This window comes from Rattus norvegicus, chromosome 18, assembly GCF_021556685.1.
Source record: "Rattus norvegicus strain SHRSP/BbbUtx chromosome 18, alternate assembly SHRSP_T2T, whole genome shotgun sequence".
Taxonomy (NCBI): Eukaryota; Metazoa; Chordata; class Mammalia; order Rodentia; family Muridae; genus Rattus; species Rattus norvegicus.
Window position 1 is genome coordinate 58,771,865 of NC_141551.1, and position 16,703 is coordinate 58,788,567.

Below are 16,703 nucleotides of genomic sequence, written 5' to 3' on the forward strand. Positions count from 1 at the left end.
AATGTGTGATTCCTTCTAAAACAGATGTCCCATGACAACAGTTCCAAACAGGTCGAACTTTTAAGAAAGAGCTAATGGGACTTCAGGACAATGCAGGACAGCTCAAGACAAGTCAAACAAAGAGGTAGGATAGTGGCCTTAAGCTCATACTGAGCATGTGCCTGCTTTCTGCTGTGACCTTCAGCTTCTCCATGGATTACCATCACCCTCAGGTGCTTGGTGATAACCAAAAGACACACATACCCGTGGGTCCATTCTGTACCCTAGTACTTCAGGAAGCCTAGCAGATCCTCATCTGGGGCCGGTGTGCCTGTTGTTTTCCCCATATGCACAACCCCCAAACTTCCCTGACTTTTCGAGAATCAAAAGAGAATATTGTCCGTCGAGGACCATGGAAAATCACTTCTAATTATCACAAAGACATTTACAAAACCCCTTTTACCCTGTAAGGTAATGTGGAAACATTCTAGGGGTGAGTAAAGAATACACAGTTTTGTTTGAAAATGTGGGAAGAGCTGAGTTACAATTTTAATGGGGCAGTTAGGTAATGAGTGCACAGGTAGGGGTGTCTTCCCACTATGCTCCTCCCTTCCTTGGTTCGCCCTGGCAGGAGTGGGGTGGGGTCATGGTGACATATCTTGCTATCTTCAGCTACAAAGCAAAAGCGTTCTAGTCATACTTGATTTCTATTTCTTTGTGTAGTATTGTATTCTCTGGTAGATTCAATTTTCTCCTAAAATAAAATTAAAAAAAAAAATACCGGCATACTCACCCCTTTAAGACACCGTTTAAATGAGAACTGATTGCATGAATCCACATTCAGTTTCATATTTTAAGTTGAGATAGGATCTAATAAATACATAACAATATAAAAAGCAATGAGCTTAAACGGGGTTATCCTATAATCAGAGACAACATTTCAACTAGATGTTATATGCTAGCAAATAAAATCTCCCATACAAGAAATGGGTGATCTCTTTTAGAGTTGTTGGCCAAATGGAGTCCTATATATGACCATTCATTGCGGGACACACTGTCATGGCTCCTGGTTATCCTCCTGGACTCAATAGTTAGACCTTAGCGCTAAACACACCACACACTCGGGTCATATAACACAGAGAAAGCAAGCGAGCGCCGAGTAGGAATCTTCACTGCCATCATCTAGTTTTCTTAGCGCTCTAAGATTCTGTGTGTGCTACCAGAGGAGAAAGGTAATTGTCAAGCTTACTCAGCTGTGAGACTTGAAAACAGTAATGATCACGTCTGACAGCACATGCGCACCAGTTTAATAGTGGCATGAAAGTTATGGGAGTAACCCATCTGATTCAATTAAACGTCCCTCCATGAGATGGAACCCAAATACAGCATTATTAACAAGGCCGAGAACATGTAGGACATAGGATATAGGAGACATAGGTGAAATTATGACTGTTGTTCCGTTAAGTGGAAATGGTATTAAAATAACTCCTAATGATTTACAGCTCTATCCATGGATTAGTACATTGCTCACCTCTCATCATAGAAGCTTCTAGCTTCTTCAGAGACGGCAGTTAACACACAACTGGTCAAAGAAACCAAAAATAAGAGGATTCAGAGCGCTAATATCTAAGTAGTATGTATATAATATGCCCTTCCCCCTATGGCTCAGGGATTGTCGTGGAAGAGGGGACAGAAAGCACCGTGGGAGCCAGGGGGTGGTGAATGACTTTAAGGAAGCAGTGGTCTGTGGACATAACAGGGCAGGTGCACACATGAATTCACATTGATGGTAATAGCATGCACAATCACAACCGGATGAAAATCCCACCCTGGAGTGGGGGGAGGGGGCGTGACATCCTACCTCTAGCTGGGGAGCTATTATCTGGTTACTGCTGGGAGACGGAGACTTTAATGGTGTGACTCCTGCTCTATCACACTGCAGGGCAGACCCCATACCCAATAAGAGCTGGGTAACTTGTATTAATGGTTTTGGTTTTGGTTTGGTTGTTGTTGTTGGAGTTCTGAGAGGGGGGGGGAGGGAGAAAGGCAAGGGGAGGGAGAGGGAGAGGGAGAGAGAGAGAAAGTGAGAGAATATTTAGTGTGCGGAATAAGGATGGAGATGTGGAAAGTGTTGGGGGAAGGAAATAAATATGACCAAAATACATTCTATGTGATCTCCAAAATAATTTAGAAAGAAAAAATTATCAAGTTAGTTATTTAAAAATGACTCTGGGCTGGGTATCTTAGTCACTAGTCTATTGCTGTGAAAAGACACAATGAGGAAGACCACTCTTCTAAAGGAAAGCATCGGGGGCTTGCTTACATGTTCAGAGGGCTAGTCCCTTATCATCCTGATGGTGAGCATGACAGCAAGCAGGTAGATTTGGTACTGCAGAAGTAACTGAGAGATCTACATTTAAATTAGCAGACTGAGGGGAAGGGGATGGGGGAGGAGGGAGAAAGAGACTGGCTGGCTCAAAGCCTACCTTCTCTCAAAGCCTACCTCAGGGATACACCTCTTCCAACAAGGACACATCTACTTTAACAAGAACACACCTAATCCTTCAAGACAAGTCATGAACTAGAGACTTAAGCATGCAAATCTATGAGCCTATTGTAGTGGGGGGAGGGGTTCTATTCTCATTTAAACCATCACACTGGGTAAAGGGAAGAAGCATATGAACCTTACCTATGAATCAAATTCTGAGAAAGGCAAATAAAAATATATTTAAAAGACACCTGGTAATGAAGATATCACCCCTTTAAAGATGTATATTGTTGAGTGTATGTCTTTTCAGAATATGCCACATGTGTGGGTGCCTGCAGAAGGCAAACGAGGGCAGTACATCCCCCGCAGCTGGAGTTACAGTGGTTAAGAACTGCTGGATATGGGTTCTGGGAACCAAATTCAGGTCCTCTGCAAGAGAAGCCCCTGTACTTAACCACTGAGCCATCTCTCCCACCCTGAAGACATCACTGTTAATGAAAACAGTGTCTTCTCTTGTCCATATGCTGGTGGATTATACATACTGCCTAAACTTTGTCTTAAAGTCCTCGTGGCAAGTAACTAATCTTTTCATTCTCAACATTAAATGTTATTTCTGTTTTTCCTCAAATTCCAAGTCAGGAGGGTCTCTTATTTTCCTGCTGACAGAGAGACATTGTGCTATAGTTGTGTGTAAATGACCCCAAAAGGCCTATTCACATGTTGAAAAGTGTCCCCAAAAGACCCATCTAGATGTTGAAGGCATGATTCCTCAGTTCATTGTGCTACCAGAAGTTATGAAGCCTTAAAAAAGGTAACGCCCATTGCAAGGCCTTAGGTCATAGGGGATGCACATTCAATGAAGTGTGGTAATCCTCTCTCTCCTCTTTTTTTTCTCTTTCTCTTTCTCTTTCTCTTTCTCTGTCTCTGTCTCTGTATCTCTGTCTCTCTCTGTCTCTGTCTCTCTGTCTGTGTGTGTGTGTGTGTGTGTGTGTGTGTGTGTGTGTGTGTGTGTCTCCGCCTCTTCTTTTCTCTCGACCTAGTCACTGGCTTTGTTCTACATGTGCCCACACCATGACTTGCTTCTCATCACAGGTTCTAAAGCAACAGAACCCTGTCCAAAACCATGAGCCTAAATAAACCCTCCTTTATTCAGAAATGCTTTCCTGTAGTGTTCTGTCACAGAAACACAATGCTAAAACACTGAGGAGCAGAAGAAAAACTCAAAGGAGGTCACAAGGTTGACTGGTCAAGGTTAGAAGGGAGGCGTGGAAGACCACAGGTACTCAGGTATAGACAGAATCACGTGACAAGAGGCTGGGAATAGTTAATCTTCTGAAAGGCTCTCCAGATCATTAAGGAAATACATTTTTTTACCTCCGTGTTTGAATCTTCTAAATATTAACTAGTTGGTCTGCCCTGGAAGCCACTGTGTCCTTGGCAGAGGAAGAAGGGGTATTATGGATGGAGTATAGAAAACCCAACTGTGGGAAAGAGAGTTCTTCAGGAAAAGCCTCCCAGTATCCTGCAGGACCAAATATCTGAGGTTGTCAATGCTCTAAGGACAACTGATTCGTATTTTATTACAAACAATCAAGTCATTAGGGAGGTAGGAATGCTTTTCCACCGGGTGTGTTTGGTGCAGTTTATCTCTTAACAGATGCAGGCAATGTCTAGCTCTGTCCTTTCAGGGCTGCTGGAAAGCTTGCTGTAAACTCTTCACTCATTTCTTTTCTCTGTGTTTATGATGGTTGGACTGCAGGATGCGTCATGAACGTCCTGATAGGCTAGCATGCTACAAACAGCAACAGTCTTTCCACCGCCAGGACGCTCTGTCCTCAGTGCGGCCACCTCGGTCTCAAGCTGTGATACCAGTCTACTTGTTTGGACCATATAGAAGTTTCTTGTGGCTGTTGTAACAATGTATTAACTAGGTGTAGCAAAATAATAGGACTGACTGCCTCATTGTTCTTAAAGGCAAGAAGCTTACACTTCAGGTATCTGTGTGCTGGCTAGTTTCACCTCAGCTTGAAATAACTAGGGGCATCTGAGAGAAGGATGCCTCTGTAACATCGAGCTGTAGGACATTTTCTTAATTAGTGACTAAGACTGGAGGGCCCCTTGTGGTCCTGGGTTCCGTAACAAAGGAAGCTGAGCAAGCCTCAAAGGGCAAATCAGTGAGCAGCACCCCTCCGTGGCTTCTGCATTGCTCCTGTCCTGCTTGATTTCCTGCCCTCTCTGCTTTTGATGATAATGGAACTGTGAGGGAGATAAACCTTTTCCTCCTCAAGCGGCATTACATCATAGTGTTTCACCTCAGGAATAGTAACCCTAACTACAGGTGTTTGGTTGTTGCCTATTCCTCTCAGCTTCCAGTGGTTGCAGGTAAGTCTTGGCCTTCAAGTGTGTCATTGCAGTGTCTGCCCTGGTCATCATCTAGGGCATGCTGTGTGTGCTCCTATGCACACATGCACATAGACACACACATTTATCTTGGAAGCAGAGCCTTCTTCACATTGGGTTAAGGGAGAAGCATGACTTATGTTCCATTCAGCTCATCTGCAGAGACCCTATTTCCCAATAAAGTCTCATTCAAAGGTCCTGGGAACTGAGGGTCACAGTGCAACCCATAACAGAATGCTCAAACACAGTATCTAAAATAAATCTATTCATTCTATTCCCAAGTACTTCCTCATGTTACCACACCCATCCACATCTAAAAACTGTAGGAAAGGCCCTTGATTTTTCTGTGTTCTCCAGGCTCGCTGACTTTCAGCTCCATGCTATAGTGTATCAGTCCCTACTCCTTTCTTTACCATTAGATGGGGACCCGGGAAGGCCACCGCCTTCCAAGGATCCTCCCTGTCAACACAACCCCTTCCTTACCAAGCACTTTTCACACAGGAGCCAAAAGAGATCTTTTAAGGCAGGAGGCTTACTGTAACACCCCTTCCCCCATGTCAAACCTTCAGGGCTTCTCAATCACAGAGACGAAATGAAAATTCCCCCAGTCCTGTGAGGTTCACATGTCCCATTTGACTTCACCTTATTCTCCGTTATGTTCTTAGTATCTCTCTAGGTCACTGGGACAAGGAGGCATTTTCTAGTGTCTGGTACCTGGGACTTCCATACTTCCCATGTGCTAACCTCACACCTGACTCTCAGCGGAGGTGGCTAGACCCTGCCCCCTTTCAGCTTGGATGTTGCCTTCTCAGAGAGATCTGCTCTGGAAAGTGTTCTCATTTTCTCATGGCTGACTGAGTGGCTCTGCTTCTGGGCTCTGCTGTAGATTTGATGAAGACACTTTTGCTGTATGTCCCAAGGCACAGAGAACACTTACTGCACTGCCCCTAGACACACGTGTGCCACAAAGCTTGTTTCTGTGTCCCCACCCAGGATTCTACGCCTCCTCGGTGCACTGCACAACTGATTTGCTAACTCCACTAGTGAATATCATTCTTGTGTTCTACACACAGCAATACGTTCATTTACATCTTTGATTACTTCAGTTCACTAGGGAGTAATATCATTAATCAGGAAGTCCATCAGCAAAGGTCTCCAGTCCCTGACCTATGTGTAGTACACATACATGCAGTAAGTATTTGTATAATTGGCATATAAGGTTACAGCCTCGGCTGGGGCTGGCTTTCTCCATCCTCCATCTGACCCAGTACATATCTCTCTTTCTTTTCTTCCTTCTCTTTCTTTCTTTATTCTCTGGTGGAAACTGAATCCATGACCTTACATGTGCTATCCCGTTGACCCAGACCCTCAGACTCTAGTTTTTTTTAATCTTTCTAAGAGGCTTTCTATGAAACAAATGACAAAGTTCAACTTCAAGCTCCCTATTTCAAAGACTGGAATTTGAAGAGAAACGGTACTTCGAAGAAGACAAGTCCTAACACAACCGACCCTAGGCAAGCAACGTCAGCACAGGAGAGTTCTCTTTTAAAAGATGAGATTATGGCTTTCGATTACGTTTTAATGCAGTTTCGTGCATTCTGATATTTGACATCCACACCCCTCTGACAGGCCGTATTGCCACCCTTGAGTCACCAGAGAAGCTCAAGGCTCTAAGGCTTCTGTTGGCTCCAAAGGTCTTCACTGGATTCCCTGCAAGAATTGTTCTGCTTGGCTTACGTGGAACTGGCATGTGGAGTGTGGCCATTTCCCATCATTAGGTTAAGTCAGAATGTAAAATTAGGTATTCTTGACTCGCACATGTATGGACGAGTCATTTGCCTGCCTGCCTGCCTCTGGCACACATGAATTACTGCATTTTTTCTAGGAAAATAAACTCCCACCACTCTTAGGGTTATGAAAAAGATCATGGTGAGTTTACTGTTGTTCAAAGTGCCCAGTAATTGCAGAGTACGCTTCTGAAGACATTAAAATTTCTAGTCTCTAGCCACTGGCTAACCACTTAAATATAACTTAGCTTAAAGGCACGAGGTAAATGACATTTTTATACTTCACAAAGTGAGCATTTATTTTTCTAAGCAATTAACCGGTCCCACTCATAAACTCCTTTGTTGAAACCTGAGGCCTTGTGGGCAACTTTCAGAATACCCAATAGTGGTTGTTTTACAAGGAGGTCGCCTTCCTGCTACTTTGTATCCTCCTGCCCTTCCCCCTTAAGATATTTCTTCTCTGCTTCCAAACTAGAAAACTCAAAGCATAAACATAAACCCGAGGGGGGTAAAAATCAAAGAAGTTCAGAAGGTGAAAAGGTAAAGAAAGCAGGCGGGGAGTTAGGAACTGCTCCATTACCTGAAGCAAGCTTCCCTCTCAGCAGAAAAGCAGACCTTTGCGGCGCCACAGAAGGAAATAGCTTGTCTGGAGAGAGGGAGACAAATCAAACCCCAGGTCCCATGGGCCTGGAGCTTGATTGTCTCGAGGCCCGTAATGAAAGAAACTCCAGTGCGCTCTACCCATGTCTGCACTTGCTCCCTCAACGTCTCAGATCACCTCTGCAGTGCTGAACAGGGCCTGGGCATGTGTCTATTACCTAAGGAATAATCTACTCGGTTCTCATGGGCATAGTGTCTGTGGGGAACTCTTGCTGTCTCTTCCATTTTGGAGAATACATTTCATTCCCTTCAACAAAAGCTTCCGGTGGATGGAGACCATGCATGAGTGTTGTTGAATGAGTCTCCTCTCCTTGCAAAGGCTTCTGTTCATAGTGGTATTAGGTGGGGAGATAACTTCTCCAAAGAGGCCTGATGTTCTGGCCTCCTGAGACAACTTTCAGTTTCCATCCTCTGTTCATTTCTCTGTGTGTGTGTGTGTGTGTGTGTGTGTGTGTGTGTGTGTGTGTGTGTGTGTGTGTGAAATATATACATATACTTGGGGTCTGACTATGTAGCCAAAGCTGACAAGATCTTATGTGTTATCGTTGTGCTATTAATTTATTTATTTATTTGTTTGTTTATTTATTTATTTTAGACAGGATCTCAGTGACCTCACTTTGTGGCCAGGCTGGCTAAGAACTCACAGAGATATGTCTGCCACTGCTTCCCTAATGTATAGATTAAAGGCATGTGCCACTTTCCCCAGTTTTCATTATGTGTTTTGAATTACTGAGAGCATCCAGCTGAGATCTTTCAGAAAGGGTCCTTTCCTTGTAGACCTCATCGACCCAGTACCCTGTCTGTGTTGAACCTACACTCACAGGACAAATAGGAAACCACATGTTTCCTGTTCTGTGTTCATGGATGCATTTGGTTTGCTGTGTGCACATGAACACCTGTGATGCCTTAGACATACGCAACAATGAGAAAGCCATGGGTCTGAATATGAGGACTTCCCAGCCTCCAGGAACCTCCATCCTTCTAACTCTACTTAATTAAAAAAATACTTATTTTATTACACATATGAATATTTCATATGCATGCTTGTATGTGCACCAAATATATGCCTCCTGCCTACATAGGTCAGAAGGCAGCATCAGATTCCCTAGAACAGGAGTTACAGATGACTCTAGAATGGTTCTAAGGCAGTATGCAGTGTTGGGAACTGAACCCAGGTCCTTTGCAATAGCAACAAGGGTGCTTAATTACTAAACCATCTCTCCAGCCCCAGTTCTTATTGATGGAAGGTTCCAGGTACTAACTTTCCCTTTAACTATTTGTTTTGAAACATTCTGTTCTTAAAATGAATGTATTTATGAGGCAAGAATAAACTGTATTTTAGTTCATATGTTCAATACTTCTTCCTGGCAAGATCACCCAAAGTTCTATTTGTTACTTTGAAACAATGTAAGTTACTGATCTGTAGTCAGGCCCCTAAGCCAAGAAGATTGTAACTTATACAATTTTCAACCCTGTTATAACTTTCTAACTGTGAGTACGTTTCTTTCTGAGGCAGTAAGCATGTCACTAGAAGAAAATATTCTAGGAATTCACTTAGGAAGAAAAAGGGATCTTTTGGTTCACAGATCTGAAGTTTCAGACTGGGAAGATCCATTCATCTTCTAACTGGCCTCTAGAAGGATCGCCAGGAGAAAGAGAAGAGCCTATAGCCTGACATGCTCCTTATACTTCATGAACCAGGAAGCAAAGAGGAAGGGAAAACTAATGGGGCCCCACTGTCTCCCTCACCCAGTGACCTGAGGCCCTTATGTACCAGGCTGGAGGCAATGAAGTCAGAGGACATCAGATGTCATTTCTTAACCTCCTACCTTGTTTTGTGAGTTTCTTTGAGGCCCTTCGGCCATGTGTACCAGGAGAGGTGGAATTTTCAGCTTCTGGGAGTTCTCATCTGCCTCTCTTCTCCCTGCAGGCATGCTGGGATTACAGAACACTAACTTTGCATCCAGCCTTAGCAAGGGTTCTGAAGATTCCACCTCAGGTCCTCAGGATCATGCAGCAGGAGCTTTTACCCAGCAAGCTCTGGGTCCAGCCCCTCTAGTCATCATTTAATTAATAATAATAAAATGATGATAATAAAAATTAATTATTGAGTATCTATGAGTATGTATGTGTTCACAAACATCTATGATATGTATGGGAGGACCTGTTTGAAGGTCAGAGGTCAGCTTTGTGTCGTTGTTTCTCTCCTGCCATCTTTTTGTGGGTCTCAGTGATCAAACACAGGTTCATCAGGCTTGTGCCTCAGTTGCTGTACTCACTGAGCCATCCTGCTACCTCCCCAGCTCTGTTACTTTCAATCCTTTCAGATCTTATGGGAAATAAATAAAGCATCTGCCAATATCACTTGTTGTATATGCTATGTTTAGGGGTTGAGCCAGTTCCTCACGCACCTGGGGCCGTATGAGGATAGCCACATGGAAGGCTGGTCACCCCCTTCCTCTCTTCAGGAAATCTTATCTGGGCAAAGAAAAGACTTAGTGCTTTTCTGGAACCCAAAACTTCTGGATTTATCACTGACCTTTTCTGGACACCCAGAACAATGAGAAAGGATCTGAACACCCAGAACAATGAGAAAGGCTTTGTTCCTGATGCTGTTCAATAGCCACAGAGGCAAATTTCCAGACTCTAAAGACTCCATAGCAACTCCTATCTGGGGACTCGGAGCATCCTCATTGGATAGTCCATTCATTCAATCAGGATAGAAGAATGGGCTCCCACAGTAACTATGGGCTCTATAAGAGCCCCAGCCTGGGTTTTTGGAAAAGTGCTCTGAGGGGGCCTTTATAGAGCAGCTTAGCTGAGTGAGCAAAAGGAAGTGCTGGGCTGGGCTGGGCTGCGCTCCCATGAACACTTAGAAAGACCAGACTGCTGCTGCCTCACCAGCTTGGGGACCAGCTGACTCATAAATCTGTCCTAGAGCCCAGAAGCCACTGTCATGCAAGGCTGAATGTCTCTGATGTCCAAATCCAAAGTACTCAAAGTTGGAAAACTTTTAGAGCTTTGATGCCATTAGTACAAAATACCACATTGTACAAAACCTGGATTTCTGGTATTTTTTTATGTTGTTGGGTTTTGTTTCTTTGTTGTTGTTTTTTGTTGTGCTTGTTGTTGTTTTGTTTTGAAGTAGGGTCCTCTCTATCTAGTCCTGGGTGTCTCGGAATTTGATGTGCAGATTGTGCTAAAATGCCTGGTTTCTGTCACCCTGGCATTCTCTGTTCGCCCTTTTCAACGTTCTATTGCTTTTCCTCTGTATTACGTGCCAAATGACCTGTCAATACTTCTCCCTCTAACTGGCTAAAGTGCCTTAGAGAAGAAAAGCTGACCGCATGCATTTCCGAGTGCTCAGCTCCTGAACAGGAAGAATGAGCGCAACATTTAGTTTCCCTCTGCGAGCCAAGCCACATAGAAGGACAAGGAGATAAAGGAGAGAAGTAACCAGTAAGGCTCTGACTTAGTTAGGGTTTCTATTACTGTGTTGGAACACAATGACCGTAAGACAAGTTGGGGAGAAAAGGGGTTTATTTGCCTTACACCTCCACATTGCTGTTCATCATCAAAAGAAGTCCAGACAGGAACTCACACAGGGCAGGAACCTGGAGGCAGGAGCTGATGCCATAGAGGGGTTCTGCTTTCTGGATTGCTCCCCATGGTCTGCTCAGCCTGCTTTTTTATAGAACCCAGGACCACCAGCCCATGGATGACACCATCCACAACAGGCTGATGCCTCTCACCTTTAATTACTAATTAAGAAAATACCTTACACACTTGCCTGCAGCTTAATTTTACGGAGGCATTTTCTTAATTGAGGTCCCCTCCTTTCAGATAATTCTGGCTTGTGTCAAGTGGCACAGTCTCCAAGAAGCACATAAGTCAATGAGCACACCCTCCTGAGTCTTGCACAAGATTCATGTTGATTTGGCTCTGCAGGGAATTATTTTATAAACCAACATAGAGAATGCCATGGAGAGGCGAATGAATGAATTGTGTATGGATGGGTATAAGGTCACCCACGAGAAGACACAACTAGGACAGAGAAAAACTAGGTGTCAGTCCACAGGGCTTGGGGACAGAAAGGGAGCAGTCCTGTAGGTGAAGGTAAAACTTGGAGGTGAGGGTGTTGGAGAGAATATATAATAATCGTGTGAGCACTGGGCTCTGCTCTCCTATCTATGCAAGACTGGGTTCTATCTACTGCCCATGAGTAAGATTCTGCCTCAACCCCTCAGCCACTAACTAATTCGAGGACGGTCAAAGGGTTCATGCCACTTGGGAGACTCTGGGTGCAAGGTGTAAGGGGTTATAGAGAGGCGGGGGAATTAAATCCACAAAACATGGAATGTGGTCATTTGCAGTTTAATTTCTGAGATAATCCAGGCCTTGCATGGACAATGTCTCTAAACGTCATCTGGCTTCGTCCTCAGCTTCAGATTTTATTTGGACGATTCTCTTCTCTGCATTTTCAACTGGAGAAAATTTAATTTAAATAACGGTCCCAGGTAATGGGTTTCTGGGTAAATGGGAGCACGGTGGGGTTCAGGTTCCATTTGGGGTCTTCTTTCACAATTATGCTGTTCAAACAAATGTAACAATCATTAACATTAGCTGAAAATGGCCATTCACAATAACTCCAGCACTATGAGACCTTCACAGATCATTTCGAGGCCAGCTCAATGCTGAAATTTCAGCTTATGGCTGGGTAAGTGCTTTTTCCATTTCAGGGGTTTGCGTTTTATTATTATTTTTTTAAAATAGCAAGCTAGACTTAAATGTAATCATTGAATACAACAGTAAGAGTTTGGTAAGATATTAACCCTGTCGGGTTTTTTATTTTTCCTGCAAAGATTTTCCCTCATTCTACAGACTGCCTCTTTACTTGGATGCTGGTGTCCTTTGTTGTACAGAAGCTTCTCAGTTTCATGTGGTCCCATTTTCCATTGTTGATCTTAATACCTATTACCTTACTGTTCACCGCCTTACCTGAACTCCTGACTTCACCAAATCCTTCCCTGCCTCTACGAGTTCGACTCTACTCCCAGGACTTTCTCCTCTATCAGATTCAGTTCTTATGCTGATGTCCTTGACTCATTTGGACTTGAGTTTTATGTGCAATTCCTTCCTCCAAAGTCTCAGGGGTCATTGTGGAAGAGGGAACAGAAAGACTGTAAGAGCCAGAGAGGACGAATGGCTACAAGGAAAGTGTCTTCTGGACACAGCAGGGCCGTTTTACACACGTACTCAGATAACATGTTGGCATGGAGTAGGACAGATAGGAATGGTATCCCACTCCTAGACGAGGTAACCGATAGCTGATGACAGGAGAAAGTTAGTTCTCTTTAAAGGAGTGTCCCTGGTGGGCTTAACATGTTCCAGTGGATGGACACATATCTAAAAGCCTACAGTCTGCAATGGAACATGATGGGATTTAAAGAGAATGATAAAAACACAAAACTCTGAGGGCATGATCACTGGATCTGGCAGAGGCTGGGGCAGAGGAATTAAAATATTCAACATAAAATGCATTTTTTTAAAAAAAATAAAATAAAGAGTTTGAGAAGAATAGTCATTCTCTCAAAAATGTCTACCTGAGAGTGATTCCACACTGTGCTACTCATGGTTAGTACAAGTTAACCTGCTGGATGAACCTGAGTTAGTGGGAAAAAATGTCACAGAGGCACAGTGGCTATGCATGTTTACACAGGAGGAGTTTCCTGTATACAATGCTTGCCACTCGAAGTATTTCAGATTTGGAACATTCTTAAAACTGTGCGATATTTAGATATAATATGCTATTCCAGGACCTGAGATGAGACCCACGCTTAAATAGGAAGCTCATCTACATTTCATGTATTTCTTATGTACACTGTTTCATGGTACTGTAAAGTAAAACTGTGTACATGAAGCCAAGCTTCATGAAGTAGGATTTTCTTCTCATGCTGGGACGTTGGTAAGAACAATGTTTCCAGTGCTGAGTCAATTCAGATCTGAGGTTTTTCAGGTCAGGGATGTTCAACCTGTGGGTCCAAGTTTGCTTGATCCTAGCAACATGTAAGGACAGCACTTGATGAGAAATACAGTCAGGTGGTTAGGGGTATCTGTGCATGGCTACTGTAGGGAGCAAAAACCTACACCATGCCCTTCTGACGATACGCCAGGCATGCGTGGACACTGGTGTGGTCCTTGGGCTTGACCTGGTTGTTTTCTGACACTGTGCCCAGCTACATACAATTGAAAAGAACAAAACTCTGCAGATGTTGCCATGCATTTGTCTTGGGTGGATCTTTACATATTCTTGAGGAAGAGATATGACAGACCGAATTGAATGGTTCTGTAGGACACGTGAACCCCAGAGGCATCCACAGACCAGTACATAGGCATGTCTTCCTCACCTCTGTATTCTGCCAGAACACTGCATTGATAACTTCTCTCACTGTCACAATGGAATACCAGGGGGTGGGTCACAGTTTGAAGGTACAGTCCATCAGGGAAGGTATAGGAACGGGTGCTTAAGGAAGTGAGTTGAATTGTGTCTGCAGTCAGAAGTATGGGGAGACTCAGGCTGGTGCTCAATTTCTTGATACCCAGCCTGGAACCACATACCCCATAGAACAGCAATAACTATAGTAAGGGTGGCCCTTCCCCTCTTCAGTAACTCAGTCTAAAGCTTTCCTCACAGGCATACCTGAGCTCTGTCTCATAAGCACTTTCAGATCATGTCAACTTGGTAACATTAACTGCCACAAATACCTACCCATTCACTTCTTTAGAAGCTACATATCAAGTGCCCCAGTGCCAAGTAAATGTTTGGTATCAGGAGTAAAGCTGAAAATATTTTTGACAGGATGCCAGGCAGCAGGGTACCTGGCTTCTAAAGCACTGTGAGCTTTATAATCGCTTGCTTAAGTAATTGTTGGAGCAGTGTACAAGCTGTGATAATTGTATTAACTTGTAATAACCTCCTATTAACTGGGAATTATGTTGATTTTTCACAGTCATGGGTAAAATCTGGTGTAGACCTTCTTTGTATTCACTCTGAAGACTGATCTGAACTTGGCTCCCGTAACAGCCTCACTGGGCAGATTTTTTGCCAAGTCAAGCAGATCGCATCCAAGAGGGAGCTCTGGCTTTTCTTCCAACAGCTCTACTCAGGCTGAACTCCCAGAGTGAGTCAATGTGCATCACCTCTGGGCCCGCTGCTAAAACCCAAGTGCCCCCCCCCCCAGTTGCTCCCTATCAAAGACCATAGCAAATCCATCTGTAAAGCTGACGAATTGTCTTCTAAAATGGACTTTGAAAGTGTGTTCTTTTTTTTCCTTTTCTGGTTCTATCTCTTTCCTCATGCAAGGAGCCCTCCAGCTGTGACACACACATGCCACGCACACAGACAAGCTTCAGATGCTTGCTTTAGAAGATATTATTTTCTGTGTCTGTGTGTAGGTATGTGCACACGAGTGCAGGTACCCACACATGCACACAGAGGCTAGAGGTTCTGTGTTTCTCTGGAGCTATGGTGACAGGTAGCTATGGGCCACTTGATCTGGGTGCTAGCTCTCGGAATCCAACTCAGATCATCTGCCAGAACAGCACATGTTCTTAACCCCTAAGTATCTCTCCAACCTCTCAGCTGCATTTACAATCAACGAACCAGACTGCTATGCTCCCCCTGTGAACAGCTTCTTGGTGACTCTCTATTGCACTTGGAATGAAGGGTAAAGTCAACCAAAGAGGAACGGAAATTGGCATTTGCAGCACCGTGGAGTGAACCTGAGAGGATATTGTGTTAAGTGCAATGAGCCAGGCACAGAGATCCAAAAATACCCTCAAGTTGTCACTCAAGAGAAAAGATTGATTTTGAAGAAGCAGAACATAGAACTGTGGTTATCAAATGCTGGGGAAGGGAGGAGGGAGGGTTAGAAGGAAATTAGCATGAGTATCCATGAAAGAAAGGAGTCTTGGCTCCATGGCCTAGCTCCTCAAACATGTAGTTGTCCAACTCAATGCGGAGATCATGAGAACTTTGACAGGAGAAGAGGAATCTGAATGTACAACAGCCACAAATTAACTCAGAAGAAATGTATAACAAAACTGAGGTATCTCTGGCAGCACTGGCCTAGGCTACATGGCAGGATTCCACTCAGCCTTGGTTCTGAACATGTAGCATGATGCACTACACACACTCCCATACAATGACCATGGACACTGGCTAAGACACTTGGCTTCAACTTGGGACTGTGGTATGCTTTGAATCACAGCGACTCGCCATATAACACGTTTTCTGCTTTTACAGAAACACAAAGGTTTCATCACAGAACACAGACTTTCAATATTTCCCCGCCATCACTCATCAGTGTGGACCAAATTGGTTTGCCTGTGGATTGTACTATTAGAATGTCTGACCCATTGTCTTAGTTAGGGTTTTACTGCTGTGAACAGAAACCGTGACCAAGGCAACTCTTTTATAAGGACGACTTTTAGTTGGGGCTGGTGGTTCAGAGGTTCATTCTATTATCATCAAGGCAGGAGCATGGCAGAGCCTAGGCAGATGCGGTGCTAAGAGTTCTACCTCTTATTCCAAAGGCAGCTACCAGAAGACTGGCCTCAGGCAGCTAGGAGGAGGGTCTTAAAACCCACACCTACTCCAACAAGGCGACACCTTCTAATAGCGCCACTTCCTGAGCTAAGCACATACAAACCATCACACATATGAAGCTGCTGTTAGACTTGCCAACCTGAGTTTCATAGGAAAACCTTAATTTTCATATGGGATTAGGCCAGAATTTCCAACAATGTCTGAAATGGCTACTAACACACGTGCAATTTTTGTACTATGTGATTATTTATGCAAAGCAGGGCCCTCATCATTTATGATTCTAAAATCAAAACACTGGCCAACTCTTAAAAATACTAAAGATGCTCTACACCAAATAATCAGTCAGGATTTAATCATTTATGTGAAAGCAAATAAGCGCATTATCCTATCAGAATGGAAATGGACTTTCCCTCTAATAGATCATAAAATTATGTGTAAGACAAAGAATAATTTTAAAACGATTTCCTTTGCAGTTGTCACTGACCATTTGATTTAGGTACCTATTGTATGTACTTACATATGGGTCATAGGGAAAAATTGCTAGTCTACAGCACAAGGGTGACTCCAGTCATAGAATTGTATTATATAGATTATGAAGAATGAAGAGAGGAGTCTAAAGTTCCCCAGAATCAGTTAGAAGATGGATATGACGGTAGAGTTGAAAGAGAGGCATCCCAAGCCTCCCCCACCCCCTCTTCTTATTTGTACAGTCACCAAGTTACCATAAAACCTGCCACTACCTAATTAGGACTCAGTCTCAGAGCTAAGAGATGTCTTAACT

The 16,703-nt window shown here is 43.6% G+C and overlaps 1 protein-coding gene across 16 annotated transcripts in view; it reads right to left on the reverse strand.

Moving 5' to 3' along the window:
• The window catches only part of Piezo2 (piezo-type mechanosensitive ion channel component 2), a 372,639-nt gene that overhangs the window by 245,781 nt on the left and 110,155 nt on the right, over window positions 1-16,703 (reverse strand).